This window comes from Mustela putorius, unplaced genomic scaffold, assembly GCF_011764305.1.
Source record: "Mustela putorius furo isolate JIRA1106 unplaced genomic scaffold, ASM1176430v1.1 tig00003859_pilon_pilon_pilon, whole genome shotgun sequence".
Lineage (NCBI taxonomy): Eukaryota > Metazoa > Chordata > Mammalia > Carnivora > Mustelidae > Mustela > Mustela putorius.
In genome coordinates, this window is record NW_025422011.1 from 23,161,936 (window position 1) to 23,171,930 (window position 9,995).

At 42.2% G+C, this 9,995-nt stretch overlaps 1 protein-coding gene across 1 annotated transcript in view; it reads right to left on the reverse strand.

Moving 5' to 3' along the window:
- SLC6A5 (solute carrier family 6 member 5) overlaps positions 1-6,745 on the reverse strand; it is a 67,144-nt gene extending 60,399 nt beyond the window's left edge. The window contains exon 1 of the mRNA XM_045066125.1: positions 6,586-6,745. The gene's annotated coding sequence lies outside the window, so the exon portion shown is untranslated. The remainder of the gene's footprint in view (positions 1-6,585) is intronic.
- Between the last annotated feature and the right edge of the window lie 3,250 nt (positions 6,746-9,995).

Consider the following 9,995-nt stretch of genomic DNA (forward strand, 5'->3'; position numbering starts at 1 on the left):
CTCAGTGTGGGTTTCAGGTGTCATTGACAAGAGACAAGAATCCCTGCCGTATTTTTGTCTCACTTGCCCACTACTGTCCAGTTCCACTGCAGTGTTGTTTTCTGCTATGAATATGGATTCCATAGACAGACTTCGCCACCCCCCAGCCTTTGTGACCTTGAGGGTGAATTCTCCATCTGTAAAATAAGGATGATGAGAGTCCTGACTCAAGGGTTATTTGAGGCTTAAGTGGGAGTAGGGTGTCTAGAAGGGTCAGCCGCCTGGTTTGCTATCAATAAACAATCTTTATTACTCAGGCTGGAAAAATTATCTGTTTGAAGTCCATCAGATTAGCAAATAAAACAGTTCCTTCTCCCTAGTCCAGAAGGTTTAAAATGGGTAGACACGCACAGAGTGGAAAGCCGTACAAAGCAGATAATCATTTTTGCAACATTTTCCCTTCTCATTCAGTGGTTTGGTCATACAATAATCAAGTATGTATCTTCATTAAAAGAAAACTGGGAGCATCCTGAAAAGGTACCCAAACACAGAGGTGCTGTGACCGTTGTCAGGAGACACCTTTTGTTTAGATCAAGATAAATCTCAAGAAAAAAGACAGAAGGTAGGAGATTTGTAATGAGCTTTACTGTCCAGTTCTCATCTGGACCTCAGGTGTCAGCGAGAACCGAACTAATCAAGGACAGCTTCCCTCACCAAGGCATTTCAGTAGAGTCCAAGGCTGGAAATCAGTGGCTCAGCTAAGTGACTAGTCTGCGTGCAAAATGTAGGTTCCAAATCCTGAGACTCAGACAGGCAGGACGCTTGTTCCTGAGTCAGCAGTGGGGATGATTCTCACTTCACTGCAGCAAAACACAGGGCAGTGGGCGCAGGCGCAGATGTAGATAAGTTTAGAACAAGCTGCAAAGGACATTCAAGGTCATTACAGTCCCACATGTCTCCCTTACCAGTGAGAAAACAGAGGTTGAAGGAGGCAAAGCAAATGCGAGAGGTCACTTGCAAATGAGAAACAAAGTCTAGCATCTATTCTTTTAAAGGGAAAGAAAAAGAAAAGGACTGTGCTCTCCTTTTATCCAGCAATTCCACTCTTAGGAATCTACTGGAAGAAATAATGGCTCAGTACAAGAATGTTGATTATAGCATGGTTGATTAAAAAAAGCCCAGGGAAAAAATATCCACATGAGATAAATTATAGAGCTAAAATATGGAATGATTTGCAGCTGTTAAAAAGCATGATTTAGAGCCACACAGTCAGCTCAGACAGATTTTCATGAGGAGTTGTGGGAGAAAAGCAAGATGCATTAAAAGGTATATAACATGATCTGACTGTGTGTGTCTGTGAGAGAGAGGGAGAGAGAGAGAGAGAGAGAGAGAGAGAGAGAGCTCCAGCACCATGTGAAAACACACATACCGGCACCCAGTGTGCTTTGGGATAAGTGGAGTGGAAAGGAGAGAGAGAAGACATAAAAAGGACAAACAAACAAAAACAAAGAAACAGGAAAAAGAGGGGGAAAACCATACGTTAAAAAAGGTTGTAATTGTCCTAGTCATCAATTTATGCAAAAAAAAAATTGTACAAATGATATTTTAAAAATTCAGCCCTAGAAACTACTGCTTTAATTAATGAGGATGTTCACCCAACAGGCTACTTCTATTAGAGAGTATTCAGCCTCTATCCATCTTACTGTCTTCCTCTGAGGAGCAGAACTCAGAAAAAAGAATTCAGTTAATTAAGAACCCGAGCCACTAATATTTGGCTAGTCTTCCTTCTAAAGCCCTGGCATTTTTATCTCCTAGCTCTGCTGGGCTGGAACTGTTAGAGGACATGGTGTGGAAAACATGAGAATGCTCTGAGCCTCCCATCCCCATCTTTGTAACGTATGTTCAACTACGAAATAAACTAAAATTAACACTACACTGAAAATTTCCAGTTTCTAATTCTTCCATAGTGACAATATCAATGCTATATTGATAAATATATTGATAAATATGTTAATAAATAACATATTTATTTCTTTCCTCTGCTCCTTATTCTCATCATTCTTCAAGTAGTCCTGCTTTATAAGTTGTATATGTTTGATTAACTGATGAATGTTCTCCTTCCAAGTTCACATTCTTCCCTGTTTATCCATCTGTCAAATTTCCCAAAACCCCAAATGGAAGATACCAGGTAACAGAAGTCAAGTCTCAAATATATTCATTATTGGAAATAAGAGATTTCTAATAAATCAAGTGCAAGAAAATTGTTGCTTTATGTCTATAGTGTTAGTAAAGAAGATTCTCTGTTTTCTCTTGAATGTTCCTTTTTCCCTTCTGTTGTTGTCCTAGTTAGTGAAATTAAAAGAAAAAAAAATGAGTTCAAAGTCATGCAGACCTAGCAGGAATTCCCACAAGTAGAGCGGAACAGATGTTGGGAAGAATCACTATAAAAGTAGTTGATGGAGTTAAAGCAAGGCTATTGAGTTGAATCTGAATGAAGTTCAGAAAGACACAGTGGTCGAGACAATGGTCCAGGACATGGGACTTTGAAAATTCAAGACTCTTTATACCAGTAGGTAACACAGATAAGTTTCGGGACTTAAGATTTTGTCACTTGGTGGTACCCTTGTAAATTGGGCCCAAGGGGCTATGGACATTGGCATCAAATTTGGTACTGCTGGTTCCAGTAATCTGCAGCACTCAGTACAGGACAAGACCATATCAAACAATGGCAGCTTAGTCTACGATCTTTGAAAGACAGCCCAGTGTTAATTTATTATGATGGTAGTTGTCTCCTGGGATATCACCATTAGAGTCTAGAAATGATCCGTGAAATCTTTTAACATAATCTCTTCAGGTCTGCATTCTGTTTCAGAGTGTTTCTATTTTGTTTCTATTTTCAGTCTCAAGGTGTTCCTGGATGGGAGTAACATGATATATTTATAGATGTTGATCTTTTTACGGTAATTTAAAATTAGACCTAAGTCAAGAGTTTGAATCTGCATTCAGCCACTTAACTAGCTGTGTGTTTTCCAGTGGTTACTTATTTTGGGAGCCTTGTTTTCCCTTTCAGTAAAATGGGGTTTCTTTGGTGATTAAATGAGATAAAGTACATGAAAACTTCTAGAATAGTGTTTGGCTTGGACAAAGAGCTCCTTCTATCTTGAGAAATCAGGTTTTAGTGGGCTTGAAAGTTACTGCCTGAATTGTGACACTATTATTCCCCTAAACAAGTAACAAAATGATTCCTTTCTGTAGATCTAATATTACAGGATAGTTGCTAGGAATTACTCTCCCTATCTTTCCTTAAAAAAAAAAAAAAAGATTTTATTTATGTATTTGAAAAAGCAGGAGCAGGGAGGTAGGGCGGGGGCTAGTGCAGAGAGAGAGGGAGAAACAGGTTCCCCGCTGAGCCAGGGAGCCTAAAGCAGAACCTGGGTATTGTGACAGGAGCTGAAGGCACATGCCTAAGCCTCCCCGTGCTCCTTCCTTATCTTTCTTGATGGGACATGATCTTTGCCTGGTGACTTTTTTCTTTCTTTCTTAAAAGTTCCAGGCCTAGTCAGTCTACGCCTCTGCATCTGCAGTGTCCTTTGCCCAAAATGTTCTCCCTCCAGAGAGAATTCCTAACTATACCTTTAGACCCACTGCCCAAAACCTATCTCCTCTCAGAGGCTTTTTTTTTTTTTTTTTTTAAGATTTTATTTACTTATTTGACAGAGATCACAAGTAGGCAGAGAGGTAGGCACAGAGAGAGAGAGGAGGAAGCAGGCTCCCTGCAAAGCAGAGAGCCCAATGTGGGGCTCGATCCCAGGACCCTGGGATCATGACCTGAGCTGAAGGCAGAGGCTTTAACCCACTGAGCCACCCAGGCACCCCCTCTCAGAAGCTTTTAATGAACAGAGTTAGTATTTCCATCCCGTGTGCCTCCCTAGCACTAATTCTAATTATTTTCATGTAGGAAAGACACGAGCCATCGGTGGCTACTTCTGTTTAAATTAAAATTAAATGAAAATAAAATAAAGTGTAAAATTCCATTCTTCAGTCACCTAACTACGTTCTTAGTACCCAATAGCTACTTGCACTGGACAGTACAGAGGACATTTCTATCATTGCAGAAAATTCGATTGCACTGCCTTTCTAAGTTGTGAACACGTCAGAGGCAGACGTTTTAAAGGCTTGATGTTTTAAAAACATCAAGTTTAAAAAAGTTTAAAAAACATCAAGTCAAAGGCTTGATTTTTTTTTTTTTTTTTTTTTAAGGCTTGATGTTTTAAAAGCGCTGTATTTCTACATGTACTGACATGCCGAAGGCGGCATTCAGGGTTTTCGAATGAGTGCCTTAAAAATCATAGAATAGCCTCCTGATTTCTTATATGTCACCTTACTGTCTTCTCTAAAACATATTATTTTGTATTTTAATTAGTTTTTGTTTTTCTCATTATAAAATCAATACATGTTCATTAGAAAATTTGGAAAAGCTCAAAGAACATAAAAATATATAATCCCACAACTCCAAAATATATCCTGTTAACATTTTGCTCTAAGACTTTCTAGACTTTCATGTATAGAAAGATGGTTTTTGTATTTACAATATCGAGATAATGCTGTTCATAGTCTTTTGGAATCTGCTTTTTTTCCCCACTTATATAGTTGATATACTCTGCCCCATTGCCATAAAATCTACATTATCATTTTTAATCACTTTTACTTGCCACAGATTTTTCATAATATATGAGAACATCACAATTTAACTAATAAGCTATTACTTCACATTTGGATTGTTTCATATGTATATGTATTTAGAGAGGGAGGGGAGAAGCAGAGGGAGAGGATAAAGGAGAAAAAGAATCTTAAGCAGGCTCCATGCCCAGTGTGGAGGCTGATGTGGATAGAGCTCCCACAACCCAAGATTATGACCTGAGCTGAAATTCAGAGCGAGACACTTAGCCCACTGAACTACCCAGGCACCACCCCTCTCATATTTATTACAGATTATAATAAGTTACATTTAAAGGAATTGCATATTTCTGAAAATTGGATCTATCTTATCTGGAACAGTTTGAGGTCGACCTGAAAACATGGATAGGGACCTGTACATGAAAACAGACCCAACCCCTGAGCATAGGGTCACTGTACTCTGGGGTTTGTCCCAGTGATGCCCACTCTCCCCAGTGATGCCCACTCCCCCAGTGATGCCCAGCAATCTAGGGCTACAAAAATGCCATAGAACAAAAAGCCATAGTACATTTCCATAAGATTAAATCAGTTTTCTCTTTAGCATAAAGGAATTTTTAAGTGAAAAGATTATTACTTGTTAACTACAAATATTTATAATTGTCAGTATGCACACTACCCAAATTTTACAGCTCTTAGGACCAAAGAAAAAAGCCCATCTGTTTACACAGGATCTAATTAAACAGTTGTGAGAAATAATGCAAACATTATTGAAATGGGCAGGACTTGTGAATGCTTCCTCTACAGTGGAAATGCCTGATTCAGGGCTCTCTCTGTTTTTTACAGATGATATGGATGATGGCATGTTTTTCCAAGTCATTAACTTGGACACAGCTTTGGGGCCAAATGAGAAGCTACATCCAAATCATTCTAAAAGCCTGGGTGATTGGTGGAACTGACAAAGGAAGGACCCTCAGTCGTTCACTGCTGTGGGAGCATTTGGGGAGTGTGATTGCCTGTGACAACTCATGGTTCAGTGATTCCATTGTTTCATGAAGGCCTGGTTTCACTGATACTAAGAGAAAATGGTGGGTTTGTCCTCACATGGGTTATTCAAGGTGACACTGTCAAAGATATTTCCAATAATTTTTTCCCCTTTAGAACCTTATTCTGTCAATTTGGCCATTAAAATGTTTTTTTAAAAAATTATATTATAGTAAAATACAACCAGAAAGAAAAAAAATAAACATCATCCCACCATGACTCTTTTATTCGCAAGGGACAGAAACCAACTCAAAACTATCTGAAGCTCAAGGTACCAAGTAATGTCTAGGTCAAAGTCAAAATGGAGCCAGCTTCAAGGTGGGCTGGATTCCAGGCTGCCCACAGCGCCACAGCATGAGGACCCTCTCTCTGAGTCCTGGACCCTATCAGTCCCTCTATCACATGTTTTCAGACTCCCCCAGAATTCTATGGACCCATGTTTACATACTATCATCCAAGGGGAAAAGAAAGCTACATCCCAAACACAATCTGGGAAGCTTGGGGAAAGGACTCAAAGAGGCTAGACTCTGAGACAAGGCCTTTGATGCAGGTGGACTCTTTGGGAGGGGCACCCCCTGAGGGAGCAAGGAAGGTAAGACAGGAATGGGAGAAGAGTCAGGAAAGACAGCGTTAGTGAGTTACCACTGTGGGCCATTGGAGTTTAGCCCCATTGGTCCCTCTGAGGCACCATGTCCAAATCCTCCCACCAGGGGACAAGGAAGGTAGGAGGCAATGTGTCACAGACCCTCATCCCTTACTGGCTGGGGGTTGTTCCGGAGGGTGTTCATCCCCAGCTCTTGTCAAACTCTGCCCTTGAGCAGGGCAAGTTGTCATAGCACTGGAAAAATATCTACGTTTCTAAAATGGAGATAGTTAAGTCCTGCTTACCTCTCAAAGCTGAGGTGAAGATCAAATAGGACAAGAGAATGGTGAGAGCTAAGTAAACTGCAAAATACCGAGCAGTCTGTCGCGGCCGGCGTGACAAATCGACCAGGAACGTGAGGGTAAGAGGATGGTGAAAAGATATTAAGAGACAAAGAGATGGGGGCAGGAGGAGCACGGAGGAGGATGTCCAACAGTGCCGATTTTATTCCACATCCTACAAGCATTTATAAGGCAGACCACAATACAAGGAGTGATACATCAGTATCTAGTCAGATAACTGCAAGTTCTTGTAACAAGTTTATATTAACTACAAACAAATCTCGTGATGCCAGGTAGTCACGGCTAATGCCACTAGCTACTATTGATGCAAGACAATCAACCAGGAAGTGGGTTATGGGAGGTACAGGAACAACAAGGACCAACTAAGAATTCATGACCCTGACCACATTGTTCCCTTCTGTAGGGAGAGGGTGTGGGAAGTCACGTAGGCGAGCGCACCACACGTAGCACAGACCCTTTCTCAGTGTTACTCAACTTTCCTGTCCTTAACCCCTTATCAAGGCATCTGGACTTTAAAGGAGACACAAGTCAGGGCCTGATTTGATCCATGATTCCAACCATGCCGTAGCTTCCAACAGCAGTCATAGGAACTTGAATCTCTATTTATGGACCTGAGGCCCACAGATAGGTTCTCAATCACACAGGTGTCCGTGTATGTGTGTATGTTGCAGAACAAGGGTGTTTCCTAAGAGAAGCATGATCAAGAAGGTCACTTATTTAAGGACAAGGCCATTAGTGGACCTCAAATGAGGAAGGGAACCCATGAGCCAGACATGGCCATCTGCAAGCTGTACTGGTCACTATTTGTTTTCTTCTTCCTCCACAGTAACTGAGTTTAGCTGGGTACCTGGCAGTTAAAGATGACATATCCAAATATTCCTCATAGCTCAGTGAGCCCTTGTCACTAAGTTCTGGCCAATGGTGTATGAGCAAATTCTGTGTGCTCTCAGGGTCTTGCCTTAAGAACCCTGAGCATATACTCCCTGTTCCTGTTGGCTGAGGGACAAGAGCAGCAGTCACCACTTTGGACTCACAAGTAAGAACCATGTGGGCTGGGCTGGGACGCCTGGGTGGCTCAGTGGGTTAAGCCTCTGCCTTCAGCTCAGGTCATGATCCCAGAGTCCTGGGATCAAGCCCCGCATTGGACTCTGCTCAGTAGGGAGACTGCTTCCTCCTCTCTCTCCGCCTGCCTCTCTGTCTACTTGTGATCTCTGTCTGTCAAATCAATCAATCAATCAATCAATCAATCTTGAAAAGAATGGCGGGGCTGCCTACCATGTCTTAGCTATTACATAAAACACAAATATATTTCTCTTGTTTAAGCTGCTGTCCTTTGGGGTTTCTTTGTTGTAGAAAATTAGTTTTTTTTTTTTTTTTTTTTTTTAAATTTAGACTTTACCCTAATACATGTGAAACTGAGCCTGCCCCAGGTGGGAGCAAGGGTCTCCTGTCAAACTTAGGCCATATCCATGCAATAAACTATAGGATTACCTGCCATTCTGGCTGACTGGAAGACCAATGGGCACCATTTTTCTTGAATGCCGTTTTCTGTCAGCCTGGCCTGCCAAGGTCACTTACAAGAGGCAAGCAGCATCTGTATCCGACTGAGGGCAGAGCGTGAGTCACCACCGCTACTCCAGCATTCTGTGCTGCTGTTGGGCTGGTTCCCACTCATTAGCTGTACCCCACTCATAATGAGAACAGGTCTTTGCCTGCCTGCAGCGATCAGGACTCTGTTTGGTACCTTGTATTCATAGTCTTAAGGTAGGCGGTAATTTTCAGACCAAGAAACAATCTCAGAAGTTGAATGAGTTACATGAGGCCATACAGAGCCGAGGAGTCAAGGCTGATGGGGGTCAGTCTACGGCCCATGATGCTTCCGTCTCAGGCATGGCCTTCAAATAAACGGCCTACTTCCAAGTACAGTTTAGGTTGCTTAACCACGTAAAACTGGCATCTGCTTATTGAGATGAGAATCCTGGCCCTTGGAAGCCCCCCCCACCCCAAACCATTCATTAACTGTTGCCCACCTTCTAGGCTTTTATCCTTTGAAAGGGTTTTTATTCTCTGGAAGCAAGTGTGACCATGCACATAGGAGCATGTGTCCTGGATACTTCTGAGAGCTGATGAAAGCTCTGGAAACATCCACACTGTTATGGGTTGAACTGTGTCCTCCCCCCACAAAAATATTTTGCAGTCCTAAGTCCCAGGACCTCAAAAGGTAACTTATGGGGAAGGTAAAGTGTTTACAGAGATAATCAAGTTAAAATGAGGTCATGAGTGTAGTTCCTACTCCAGTATGACTGGTATCCTTATTAAAAAGGAAAATTCGGACATGGAGACAGAACACCTAGAGGAAAGATCTTGTGAAGGGACACAGAGAAGATGGTCATCTAGGGAGGCTTGGAACAGACTCCTCCCTCACAGCCCTCAAAGAAGCCAGGCTTACCAAATGATACCTCGATCTCAAGTGTCTGGCCTCCAGAACTGGGGGACAATGAATTTCTGTTCTTTTTTTTTTTTTATTTTATTTTATTTATTTATTTGACAGACAGAGATCACAAGTAGGCAGAGAGGCAGGCAGAAAGAGAGAGGAGGAGGAGGGCTCCCTGCTGAGCAGAGAGCCCAATGTGGGGCTCGATCCCAGAACCCTGAGATCATAACCTGAGCTGAAGGCAGAGGCTTTAACCCACTGAGCCACCCAGGCGCCCCTGAATTTCTGTTCTTGATGCCACCCGATCTGTGGTCTGGCAAACTGACCCCCCAACTATACATATGCACATACACCTCGAGTTCTACACACAAATTCTAGGAATTCATCCTTCACTCCAGAATATCCATGGACCCCCTGGTGAAGGACCCAGCAAAGTTCTATTTCCTGAAAACATTCCAATGCCCATAACAGTGACAATACTAACAAAATGAAGGACAACTGTTTTAAAGCACTCTTCTGAGGCCTTCCCATGTATGCAATCATTTAATTATTCCCAAAACCCCAGCAGCCCCAAGAAGCAAGTAGGGGATTCTGATACCTGGAAGTGGGATGCTTTGCTAAGAAATGCCCAATAAACTTGCTGGTTTTTTTTTTTTTTTGATTTTATGTATTTATTTGACAGAGAGAAATCACAAGTAGATGGAGAGGCAGGCAGAGAGAGAGAGAGGAGGAAGCAGACTCCCTGCTGAGCAGAGAGCCCGATGCGGGACTCGATCCCAAAACCCTGAGATCATGACCTGAGCCGAAGGCAGCGGCCTAACCCACTGAGCCACCCAGGCGCCCCCAAACTTGCTGGTTTAAAACAAGAGATTAAGGAGCACCTGGGTGGCTCAGGTCATGATTCCCAGGGTCCTGGGAT